General features: G+C 43.7%; 1 protein-coding gene and 1 long non-coding RNA gene across 9 annotated transcripts in view; one reads left to right on the top strand and one right to left on the bottom strand.

Moving 5' to 3' along the window:
• The window catches only part of DYNC1I1 (dynein cytoplasmic 1 intermediate chain 1), a 311119-nt gene extending 299852 nt beyond the window's left edge, over positions 1-11267 (bottom strand). For all 8 annotated transcript variants that reach the window (XM_038556867.1, XM_038556870.1, XM_038556869.1 and 5 more), the window contains exon 1: positions 11173-11267. The gene's annotated coding sequence lies outside the window, so the exon portion shown is untranslated. The remainder of the gene's footprint in view (positions 1-11172) is intronic.
• Positions 11268-11435: 168 nt separating this feature from the next.
• Positions 11436-13382, top strand: part of LOC102153551 — a 55480-nt gene continuing 53533 nt past the window's right edge. Inside the window, exon 1 of the long non-coding RNA XR_005369394.1 lies at positions 11436-11662. This is a non-coding gene — a long non-coding RNA (uncharacterized LOC102153551). The remainder of the gene's footprint in view (positions 11663-13382) is intronic.

Raw genomic sequence — 13382 nt, 5'->3', positions numbered from 1 at the left:
TGCAATGTATGGGTGCCTGGGTGACTCAGTCCATTGAGTGGTTGAATAGGACTCTTGATTTCAGTTCAGGTCATGATGTCATGGGGGGTGAGACTAGCAGGGCTCTGGGGCTCTGTGCTCAGCAGGGAGTCCGCTTGTGATTCTCTCTCTCCCCCCAAATCAATCATCAATCAATCTTTGGGGGGAAGAAGAGTGGATGTAAAGCTCTTTCTAGTACATGAAATCACAGGTTCTTAAATTTAGAATAAATTCAAAAATAACATGAAGATTACCAAATACTAGTCTGACCTATTATTGGTACAACAGTCCCTTCACAGAAAATCCTCACTTGGTCATGGCATGCTTCAACTCTCACTACCTTAAAGGTAGCCCAGTCTACTTTTTTAATTGTTTGAGTCAATCAAATGTTCTCCATTATAATAATATGAACTTTCCTTTTTCCTATAAGTTTAGGCTACAGTAGAGAGGTGTTCTCATACCTACTTGCCAAAGGACAGTCCTCATGTCCACCCTTTCACCTGCTCACAGCCCACAGGCTCTCTGCAGCATCCAGTCAGGTTGTACTCAAGGAGAGGTGGAGGAAGGAGAGAGCCAAAGAAGATGTGGAGGAGAGAAAAGGTGTACATCTGCCAAGAAGAACCACACAGCCTCCCCTCCATCACACCCAGCCTCTAGTTCTTCAAACCTTTACATGTGGTGCTAGGCATAAGCCCCTGGACCTTTTAACTTTCTGGACTCAAACGCACAGAATGCTTCTGTGATTTAGCCATGGAAGTGGATCTGTACCACATTAGATTTTAATTTAATATTATTTTGAAATGCTGGGGATAGAAGTCAGGGGGCTAGGAAATGTGTCTTCAGCAGATCTGAATTCCAAGATAAGAACAGAGGCCAACCTGATTCTCTTAATGGTCTCTAGACTAAGATTGCCTCAAAAGCCAGGAAAAATGCAGACTGACCCTCTGACCCTTACATCGTACTTACCCTGAGCCCAGCACTGTTCTGACGGGCACAGACAAAAATGTTCAACATGATCCTGATTCAGAAGGCAAGGCCTCCAGAATCCTAGGAATTACCAAGCCCACATTCATTTGGGGCCCAGAGACCCAACGAGTGACACATTCAGGAAGTCAAATGTTTGTACTGAACACATCAAGGGAAAAAATTTAAATCCTATAAGAAATGGAAAATTAAGTAGGATTTATTGTTTCAAACCTCACCACAAAATTAGAAAGTGGCCCTATTATTATCACTCCTGTTTTATAGATGAAGAAAATGAGGTGCAGGGAAGCAAAATAACTTGTCAAGGTTTACAGAGCTAGTAATTGGTGACACTGGGATTTGAACCCCAGCTGCAGAGGTCACACTCTCATATTGCCTCTTGACCATCGTTATGATTTGTTCTGGGATCAAATTAGACCCAGGCACAAAAAAAGGAAATAAAGATAAAATATTAATGATTTTGCCTGGTTGACACTGGTGTCTGGTCAGCCAGAAAATTCAAAGAAGTGATTATTCACTTAATTACTAATCACTTCCCTTCTTTGAACTTTGTTATAGCTCTGTTAGGTATTTACCATATTTTACCTTAAGTGATAACTATCTGATATATGGGATAACATATATCCATATGTCATATGTTAAACTTTTCTGTTTTTCCCTGAGTAGACATCAGTTCCTAATATCTATACCTTGTTCTGGGGCATCTGGCTAACTCAGCAGAGAGAGCATGTGACTCTTGATCTTGGGGTTGTGAGTTCAAGCCCTACATTGGGTATAGCGATTACTTAAAAATTAAATAAAAATCTTTAAAAAAATAAATACCTACCCATTTTCCTGTACTCACAAAGCACTCAGTCTCACTAATGGTTAGCACTGTAGGTACTAAATAAATGTTCTTCAGTAGGACTAAAAACCTACTGAAGGAACCTAGCTTTTACCCCTACACATATTTCTTCTATTCATTATCAGTAAACTCTTGATTTGTAAGCTCTCTAATTCCAGGACTCTGTTATTACTTACAATGCTAAGATCAGTCTTATGAATTTCATATTCTATGTGGACATGCTTTCAGGTGCTACTGACATTGAATATTGAAACCACTGCATGTGTGGTTGTATGTCAGTGAGCTTCCTGGGGATGCCTTTTAGAAACTGTGGTTAGCAGTAGGAATAGGTGAACCCAGGGAAGTCCCTCCCTTTCACAGTCATTTAAGTCAATCATAAAAAAATCCTACTCCTCAATTATTCTACAACTCCTCTGTAGCAGGGCCATTTGATATGCTTTAGCCAATGAAATGTATGACATTAGGGCAGTACATATCAAGATGAAGTGTCACTCAGCATGGGTCTCTGAATGGATATGGTGAGCAGAGCCTCTTGTTGACCCACACTGGACTTGTAACATAAGCAAGAACAATCTTGTGTTACCCTGCTGATGTGTGGGAGTCATTTGCTACTGTATTGTGATGCAGCCTAACCTGATCAGTACACTCTCATGGCCCAAATCCACTCCCATGGTCCAGCATTTTCATGGCTCTCCACCTTTCTTGATTTAGTATTGGTAACTGCAAGTATTCCACCACCCCCCATTCACCATCCCCACCTGTGCTTTCCTATGGATTGCCCAGTGAGAGGTGTGACCAAGACTCTCCCCTTGACCAAAGGCTAGTCAGGCTCCTCTGAGCTCTTTTTCAACTTGACTCCTATCCATCGGTATGTTCTCAAGAGCCTCATTTTAGCTAAGTCCTCCTGCTAAGTCAGTTTAGCCAGGATTCCCCATCCTCAATATCTGATCATCAAAATCTAATCGATATCTGGAGGGGTTCCTCATCCCCCACCATTTCCCAAGTGGTGTCTGATACCCTGGCCTGCCTACAGGAAGAGTCCTGTTAGGTCAGCTTAGCCTGATTGCTCCTTACTTACCTCTTAGTAATTTTCTGTCCCATCCACTGCACACACACCACCCCCTGCACTGCTCCTTGTATAGAAATCCCACTTTTCCTTATTGTATCCAGAGTTGCTCCCAATCTCTCTCCCCTACTGCAAACTCTCAGTGCAGGGGTCAGGAAATCTATCAAGATAGTCCGCTTGAATAAAGCCTGTCTTACCATTTCTTTAACAAGTGTATGAATGACATTTTCTTTAACAGGTATAAAGACTAAGAAAGCAATAGGTGTCATTATGAATACCACAGCCGCCAGAACATGTGTCCTGGTAAAAGCAACTTTCATTCTGAATCTTCCCCGGAGAGTTTAGAAAATACTCTTTCCAAATGCTGCCCAGATGCACCTTCTTCCCTGGGTTTGGGAAGGCAGAAATGGTATTGGCAATGTCAAGGGGGGTGATGTTTCCAATACCTTGGCACATCCCCCAAAGCAAACTGCTGCCCATCTTCCTGAGGTAAATGGCTCTCCGTGGGCAAAATGTACTTGGAAAAGGGAACATCTAAAGAGGCTATCTTCCTCCTCACCTACAACTGTTTTGTAACCTAACTTTTTCATCTACTTTAAACTAAAACTTATAATTTGTTGTTGGACTTCAAATTTTAGCAATTCATACATTTTTATTTTTAAAACAAAGAGCGCTCGGGACACCCAGTGGCTGGCTCAGCGGTTGAGCATCTGCTTTGGCTCAGGGCGTGATCCTGGAGTCCTGGGATCGAGTCCCGCATCGGGCTCCCTGTGTGGAGCCTGCTTCTCCCTCTGCCTGTGTCTCTCTCTCTGTGTCTCATGAATAAATAAATAAAATCTTAAAAAAAAAAAAAAAAACAAGGAGCGCTTAAGGGAAATGAGTATGATTCCCCCCTTTAAAAGCTATGGCAAAAGATATGGGGTTTCATCCTTATTTAACATGCCAATTACTTTTCAGCAGCATTTGAAAAATATTAAAAAGTTTAAAAGATGAAGCAAGAAAATCTGTATTCAAAACCCCAAATCTGGCCTGTACAATGTCCCTGGGTGGTCCACGTTTGCATTGGGAGATTTAGTTTGGCATTTTAACTTATGTAAATAGATTCTCACTTTCCTCTGTGCCTAAAAGCATTCAAAGAGGGAAGATCTCCTTTCCAAATCAGCAGTAACCTATATACCCTCTGAAAGTGAACAAAGTCACACTTTTCAAGGAAACAGGCAGAGAAGTTTTTGTTATTCTTTCTTCCACAAAATACACACCAATTCCCACAACCCCTTGCTATTTTGATACCACCAGGGCAGACAGTGAAACAGAAGACGCACCGTCATTTTAAAAGGGGACACTGTCAAAACACACATTCCCCACAGAGTCTGCTACCTTTCCAGTCACCCAAACCCACCAACTACTGAAATTCCACAAGCTGATTCTGCGACACAATGCCATGGTCATCCCTTGAGCATGGGCTCATCCTAACACTCAACAACTAGATAAACTCATAAAGACTTCCATATGTGCATTACAGGATCTAAACTACCTTTAAAAGGAAAGGACTTCACCGCTTTCAATTCCTAAAATCTTCAGCTTGTTAAACAAAGAAATGGATACTATTTCAAGTCAGAGTAGACCATCTAGCATACATTTTAAAAGGGAAACTAATTGTAGGATATAAAATATTGTCATCATTTACTCATTAGAGCTATTTAAAATATACACATTACTCTTGGCTTCACTCTAGACATTAGTATAAAATAGAAATATGACAAATGAATCAAAATCTCCTTTCCTCCCACCAGAAAGAAACTAAAGAAATCAAACCTCCCACCAAAGAAATCAAAACAAAGAATTCATAAGAATTAGCCCAAGGGGCTCATAAAAGAAACACAAGACTTAAACCATCCTGCCTGTCATTTCTAGAATGAAAAATGGTCTGTCTCAAGACTCCCCTTCAGCAGAAATATTTCACGTGATCCTGATTCAGGAAGGCAAGGATTCCAGAATTCTAGGCATTACCGAGTCTACATTCAAATTGGGCCCAGACGTGCCATGGAGACTACATTTCAGGAAGTAAATGTTTTTACTAAACACATTAAAATGATCCAAAGGGAAAGAATTAAATCTTATAATAAAAAGAAAATTAAGTGGGATTTATTCTGGCTAGTATTTCAGGTCAACAAAGCTTGTTGAGCATCTACCATGTGTCAGGCTCTCTGCTGAAAGATTCAAGGATGTCTTGGGGAGCCTGGATTCTAGAAGGGGAAAAGGCATGCACATAAGTAGTATAACTCAAGATAAAAAATTTTTTAAAGAGCATACCTTTGGTTCAAAGGAAGGCAAGATCACACACATCCCTGAGGAGAGAAGGCTAGAGAATGATGTAACTATTGTTGGAAAATAAAAAGCATCTTCCACACACTCAGTGTGTACTTCATTTAATCCTCATTCTCTCAATAGCTGCAATCTTTACAATAACTTTGCAAGCCAGGTATCATTATCCACATTTTACAGATGAAGAAACTGAGGCTCCCATAGCTTCAGTGAGATATCTGGCTTCTTCTTTCGTCTTACACTGCCTCTTAGATGTTGTACTCTTATATCGTACAAGACCAAACAAAGAAATGAGCTCAGATTACAGCAGGAAAGACTTCAATAGAAAAAAAGAATGTCTATCGACATTCTGGGTAGGATACTTCTTTGTCACAGGAGCTGTCCTGTGCATTGTAGGATGTTCAGCCACAGTTCTAACCACCCTCTCTCCCCAGTTGTAATAACAAAAATGTCTCTAGAGATTGCCAAATGTCCCTAGGGTAGATAATCACCCCGACTGAGAACCACTGATGTAAAAACACAGCAGAGGCACATCTGGGTGGTGCGGTTGGTTGAGGGCCCAACTCTTGGTTTCACTCAGGTTGCAATCTCAGGGTCCTGAGATCCAACCGCGCCTTGGGCTCTGTGCTCAGCATGGGGTCTGCTTGAGACTCTCTCTCCCTCTTCCCCTCCCACTTGTGCTCGCTCTCTCTCTAAAATAAATAAATCTTAAAAAATCTTTTAAAAAGTGAAAACACACTAGAGTTAATCTCTTCTATAAATCACTAAATAGAGGAAAGACAGCAATCCACTGAGTCACCTGTCTGCGGGCAAGAAATAGGACCAACAGCTCTGCAGGTCCTTCAGTCCTGCCAACTTGGAGTCTAAGCCGCACAGACACAAGGCCGTGGACCCGACTTCGGGCCACTGTTCATAGTGACCTATAACTGACAACACCTGTCCTAGATAAATGCATGCTCTGACAACTGGCATTGCATGTCCCTGGTGCCCATCAAGGTTTTCTAAAGACCATGCAGGAATGAGAAGAACTAATCACACTTTTATTTCCAGATCTGAAGCTTCTGTCTATATTCTTTCCAAAACTGACCTTCCAGAGAATTTGCCTGTGGTTTAGAAACATGCAGAGCCTCCTTTCCCACCTCCGTTTTTATAAAAGCTTTTTCTTCCCCATTACCAGATGAAAAAAAAAAAAAAAAGCCCAAAATCTTACTGTGACACTTGGTGCCCCAAATCTGCTTGCGACACTTGACCACAAGGTATAAAAATACCCTTTTGTTGAAGAGCTTCCTCAGGTACTTTTTATATAGAGGTTGGCATAGTATTTAGATTTTAATTGGATTCAAAGAATGACATCATCGTTTTATTTTTAAATAGCCAAGTTTACCATATTCTGGAAATCACATTCATTGTGATTCTTTAAATTTACGATGAAAACTACCAGATGCCAACATAAAATGTGTGTAAGAGAGCAGCAGAATTTAAAAAAATTCTTTAGAGGTTATAAGAGAAAAACACATTGAAGCATAATAAAGGACACGGGTGTCTGTTCCCAAGGCAGATCTGTTGATCAAGTGCAATCATTCTCCACAGTGCCAGAGACTCATTACTTTTATTATAAACAATGCCCTTGACTCTAACATAAATTTCTGCTTTGTGTGTTTGCCACACTGGTGGCATTAGCTGGTTTGTGCCCCAAAATGAAAGCAATGGGTCATTTTCTAAGAGTATAGCAACAAGATGGTGAACATAGAAATGTTAGGAATTAAGTAATATTTTGGAAGCAAGAGCAGCTGCTTGTGAGGATCTCAGGATAGATATGAACCGAAAACTAAAGGACACATAAGCTGTCTGCTTAGCAGAGGTCCTCCTAAGATTTAGTACCAAGTTAGTGTTCCAGATCATGGCACAATCACTATATCAGGTAAGCCCCAGAACACTGAACAGCTTCGAATTCAGCTCTGAAATAAATTCATCTTTGCAATGAATAAAGTCTTGGCTAAACCTACTCCTGCAAAGTCAACTTCTGGGCTTAGTTGTGAACTGCTATGCATTTAGTGTTCAACAAGATACCCAGTGACACTTGAGAATCAAATGTAGGATGCTTCAGCACACCTCAAGGGAAAGCAGGGTTTGCTTACCCTCCACCACGCTGATAGATGTCCAATTTTCTTGTTCTCCTTTGAAAATAAATTTAGGCTTTTCCTATCAGCATGTGAGCAAGTTCTTGAGGGACTCTCTGTCCTGCCACAATGAAAAGTTACAGTATAACAGTACTTTCTGGTATCCCACACAGAAAAACAATGAGCTATGATAAAAAAAAAAAAACAACAACAACAACAAAAAACAATGAGCTATGATGGGAACATTATAAACAAACTTTGGAATCTGGCCAACCTGCATTTGAAATCTAGCTTTCCCACTAAACTGGCTTCAGGTGGCCTTGACCAAGTGACTTCATGTTTCCAAGCATCAGATTCCTTGTTTGTCAAATGAAGATAAAAATGTCAGCCTTACAGGAATGATCTGATGAACCTGAATATAAGCAGGGTAAATACCCAACGAATGGCAGCAATGCTAGGGCTGCCTACCATTCCTGGAGACCTTACTTGGTTGCAGCGTGCATTAGCCTAAGTTGCACCTGCATTGGAGCACCCCTAGCATTCCTCAGTAGTGAAATGCCAACAATCCTCTGATAGCTACGAACGCTTTTTCTTGGCTGATGCTCACAGGATAGTTTTGCCCTGTTTTCAACACATTTCAGCACAGTGGCCTCAGTTCTTAGCCTCCTTCACACTGCATGTGAACCAGTAGCTCCTAATCTCTTTTTAGTTACAAATACTCCTCCTCCTCCCCGCCCAGAAAGCTGCATTTATGTACATGTGCATTAAATTCTGCATCAAGAATATCAGGGTCAATGACCACCTGAACACCATCATGCCCCTGCCATCCACAATGCGAGTGATTCCTATTTAAGAAGCCTCCTCTGAACAAAGAATCAGGAGATGCTTTGTGAACACCGGGGTACTTCAGGGTTTGCACCTGGACCGTGGTATTTATGTTACAGTGCAAGTTTCAGTCTCACATTCTGGTGCTAAGCTTCCTGTAGAGAGGAAGCAAAGAAAATCAGTTCAGGATATCTATGAAAAGTTCCTAGTCAGGAATAGTTTTTATATGGGCAAAGGTTTATACATTAAAAATAAAATATTAAATGAGATAAGACAAGATTAATATTCGGTATATGGAAATTAGTCAATATAATTGTTCTTAGTGTGGAAGAGTAGATTCAGATGGCCCAGGGTTCAAATCCTGACTATAATTTAGTAGCTGAGCAATTTTCAAAAAGTTACTTAATACTCTTGTGTCCCAGCAGCCCTGGTAGCTCGGCGGTTTAGCACTGCTTCAGCCCAGGGCCCGATCCTGGACCCCCAGGATCGAGTCCCATGTCAGGCTCCTTGCATGGAGCCTGCTTCTCCCTCTGCCTGTGTCTCTGCCTCTCTCTCTCTCTCTCTCTGTCTCTCATGAATAAATAAAATCTTTAAAAAATACCTTTCTGTCTTAGTTTCCTCATCTCTCAAGTGGGATTAAAAATAATATATAACTCATAAGATTTTTTGTGAGGATTAAGTAAGTTAATACATGGAGAAGTAATTTAAAATCCAATGTCAAGTGCTCAACACACTTTAGGAAATGTATTGGTAATGTAATAAATTCAGTAAATGTACTGGACACGGGTAAATTGTTCAACGTATTATCAACCTGTGTTTTACATGGTAGAGCAAAGCACAGACAGAACAAAATGATGAAGGAATATACCTACTCATGTGAGGCTAAATGACAGAAAGAAACAGGGTGATGGGGAAGAATGATAGCCCTTTTGGGTAACTAACTTTGAATGAAGCCTCTGCACAGTCTGTGTTGAGAGACATAGTTTGAAGACTTGCTGTGTATTTTACAAGACCGGACAGAAGAGCACCCTGGATGGATCCCTATGAATTACTTGACTCAGTGCTGGAGTCAAGCAAAAGGCTTATTTTTATTAAACATAGACTTGAGAATAAGTGTTTGGGGAAGTAGAAAGGCTGGGGAGAAAGTTAATAGAGCCCCCTCTTAGACATAAAGCATGATGACAAAAATGCTGTGTGACTTCCTCTTATCATCTCATAAGTTTGTCAGAAACTAGGAACCAGAAACTACAATACCACTGTAAGAACTGCCCCCACTTTCCTGTGGGTTGAGTTTATTTTCTCTGCCCATATCCAAAACAGTGGTTATACCTAATAATGTTAGACCTCAAACACCAAAGAGCTTGAGGACACATTTCAGTAGAATAACTTTCAGGCGCTGTGCAGCAGAGACTGCAGCATCGAGTCCCGAGGAAAGAGGAAGCAGGTGCATGGGTGCCTGAGGCCCAAGACAAGGAAGAAAAAAAAGAGAGACACAGAAGATGTTCTGGACCAAAAGATGCTCTTTTCCAAACTGGAAAGAGCCTGCACTGGACACCCAAACATATTGTCCTAACTTCCTAAAGATGGTGCTACAAGATTTTTCAGAAAAAAAAAAAAAAAAATGGCTCTTGGAGCACTGAATCCTCAGAACCTAGAAATGTTGGCACGTTTGGTTCCTATGAAGAGAACGTTTGATGACTGCATGGTAGGAGTGTCTGAGTATATTTTATTGATAAACATGGTCAAAAGAGCACAGTTCGGGCCCTTGTTTCTCACACCAAAACTTTTGGAGAAAACTTGACATTTTAAATAATCAGAGGAAGTGTTAATCACACTCCCACTAGCACCCTCAGGATGCAGCTAGCACTGAATTATCCATTTTGGATTTACTAACACTGATTGTCTTTCACTACAATTTTCACAGTGAAAATATGTACAGAGGCTTTCATCTGTGCTAAGATGAGCCATATGACGTCTCCTGCAGTTACTGGTGTCTTCCTGTCAGCTATGCTTCCTGTTAATCTGGAATATTTGGAAGCAATTTTTCCCAAGCCTGAACTGCTGTAAGTCTACAGAGTGCACACTCGGAAGGCGTTCCAGGCAGGAAAATGGCTGGCTCCTCGTTCTTGCCCCTTACCTAGATGTGCAGAGGCCAGAACACAGGACAGATTCCATCTTCTGCATTCTGTGGAGTCTCCCATTTCCTAAGTAATTTCCTGTCCTGATGCTGGGTTTCTGTTCGACCTTATTAGCGAGATACCAAGTCATGAGACTCCCGCACACTCAGTTCCCATCCGTGCTGCCAGGCTCTGTGCCCTCACGATGACGACGCACGGATTTCTGCGGCCCGAGCGGTTCCGGAGTGGGAGTGGGGGAAGGAGCCCACGCGGCTGGGAACCTGTTTACCACACCACATCCCCCAACCACACTTTTTCGCAGCAGCGGGAGAAACTGGCATCTTCTTGCGTGAGTGTTTCATTAATGCCCTGCTGGAAGTACATCCGCTCCCTCCACTTGGCGGGTAGCGACAGCATCTCAGAGCTTTGCAGAAGCTGAAAATGTCATCAAACGGCATCCTGTCCCTTTCGCTCCGCGGCTCCCCCTCCCCCGGGGGCCGTCAGCTGGTGGCCCAGGGGGTGCGCATCTCCCCGCCGCCAGCCTTCTGCTGCTGCCCCGGACCGCGCCGAGGCGCGGCGCAGCGGGACGCCCCTCCCGGCCCACGAGGTGGGCGACGAGGTGATGACACCACGACCCCTCCTCCTCTGCCCTGCGCCCCCGGGCTCCGCCGCGGAAGCTGCAGCCGGGGGCTGCCGCGGGGGGGACTCCGACCGCCTTAGGGCGCAGGGCGCAGGGCGCACGCCCGAGCCTGGGGAGGGGGCCGAGCACCCCTGCTGCGCGGCTGCGGCGCGGGCGCCCCGGGGGCGCGGAGGTCGAGGGGCGCGGAGGAGCGGCCCGCAGAGCGCGACCCCCCCCCCCCCCGCCCCGGTTACCTGGGCGCGCTGGGCGGCGGCGGAGCGCGGCGGCTGCAGCCGGGGTCTGCGGGGCCGAGGCTCGAGCGGCTCCGAGGGCGGCGGGCCGGGCGCGCGCAGGATGTGCTGTCTCACGCTGCGCCCGGCGCTCGGCTCGCGCTCCGCGGGGACCCGGCCCCGCCTCTCCCCGCCAGCCTGACACTGACAGCTCCCTGCGAGCCCCGGGCTGCGGGCTGGCCCCGCCCCCGGCCCACGCCCTCCACGCCCCGCGCGCCTCCCGCGGGGGGGGCCTCGGCTCGCGGCTCCACGGGGCTCGCCAGGAGGGGGTGGCGCCGGCCCGACGGCTGGGGGCTGCGGGGGACCGGGCGCGGGTGTCAGTCGGTCTGCCTCGGTGCGGGACTCGCCTAAGTTGCTGCAAACAGAAGAGCTGCAGTGTTTGGGGAGCTGCTGCTGACATTCCGACACCGACACCGACACCGAGCAACTTTCACTCCCAGACAACTACTTTAAGGTCAGTGTAAGTAAGTAGAGAAAGCTCAGATCTCTCTGCTACACACAAAGACATAGGTCTGATTTGTTCCTGTTCCTACCTCCCCCCCCCCCCGAGGAAAAAGATTCTATATCTATATCTATCTATAGATAAGAATCCCAGCTTTTAAAAATCTGGGTGACCGTTCTTGAACTCCCCCAAAGCTTACTGTAACAGCTAAGTTTAGAGACCCAGAAATGGAGCTTGGGATTCTAATCTACGCAGGATTGGCATCATTTTGTTCGTTTTTCATTGTGCTTTTAGAGTATCTGTGGGATCACCGTCCACATTAGCATGGAAGTTACTGGAGGGCAATTTACTATCTAATTCACTGCCATATCCCCAATACCTACAATAGTGTTTTTTTTTTTAAGATTTTATTCATTTATTCATGACAATGAGAGAGAGAGAGAGAGAGAGAGAGAGAGGAAGAAGCAGGCTCCATGCAGGGAGCCCAACGTGAGACTCCATCCCGGGTCTCCAGGATCACTCCCGGGGCCAAAGGCGGCCCTAAACCCCTGGGCTACCGGGGCAGCCCCTTACAATACTGTTTGATGCATAATAGATGTTCAGTGACTATTTACGAATTTATTTAATCGACTACTACAGTAATTTCAAAATAAAAATAGTAACTTCAGAATAAAAATAGATGTGATTGTAAATATAATGTCATACTTTTCTATAAAATGGTCACCCTTTTTCCAATTTTTCCAATTTTGCCTTCCTGGCAAACTATTGTGACCATATTATAGCTAAAAATGAGACAAGTGACATGTTTTTAGATGAAGGAATTCAAGATATTTCAGAGAAAAAAATTATGAAACAAATACTTGCCACTGCTATGTATTGGATATTTAATAGATGTCAAACTCTACATACATTTTTCATTAGCATTGTGTAGTAGGTAAAATGTCATACCTATAGTTAAAGGAATAGGTCTCAAAGAAGTTAACTAGCTTGCCCAAGTTCCCCAGGTACTGAGTGATCCAGCTGGAATTGGAAGCCCTGTCCACCTGACTTCACTGCTTATACATTACCAACTAGTATTACTATCTCCCCAATATGGGAGTTGTTGTGTGCCCACTACCTGCAAAGCATTGTGCTAGGAGCTTAAGATGGTAGAAAAAACGAGGAGAACATTATCTCTTTTCACAAAGAGTTAAAATTCAATTGAAGGTAAAAGGGGGGGGGTTAACATATAATTAAAGGCAAACAATAAGAAAATGGCCAAAGCGATGCAGTATGCTAAGAGAGTTCTGATAAGAGCTCATCTGGTTAGGATGGGGGAGATGGTGGGAGATAAGTAACATTATAAATATGGATGATATTTGAAATGGATGGATAGGGCTTTTAACAGTAGAAATGAAGAGGGAGATATATTTTCAGGCATGAACAAAGCTCCAGAGAAGAGAAAGCACATGTACTCAGCAAACGTTGACTGATCCAACTTTTTGGAATCTGGCAGATTCATGGGGAAGCAGACTGAGACTTAAGGAAGGCTGAAAAGGAGATAGTGGAGTACCACCAACACAGATGTTTGAGCAGGAAATGACACTTGGGAAGAGTCATCTGGGAGTTTCTATGAATAGGGGATTGGAACAAGCAAAGGCTAATTCAAAATTCATTACAAGAATCTAGGCCAAGATTAAGAAGGCCTGAATTTGTCAAGTTGTATTCATCATGAATGGCTTATAATATATCC

This window comes from Canis lupus, chromosome 14 (genome assembly GCF_011100685.1).
Source record: "Canis lupus familiaris isolate Mischka breed German Shepherd chromosome 14, alternate assembly UU_Cfam_GSD_1.0, whole genome shotgun sequence".
NCBI lineage: Eukaryota > Metazoa > Chordata > Mammalia > Carnivora > Canidae > Canis > Canis lupus.
Note: the sequence above shows the minus strand (reverse complement) of the source record. Positions and strands in the feature narration are given on the sequence as shown.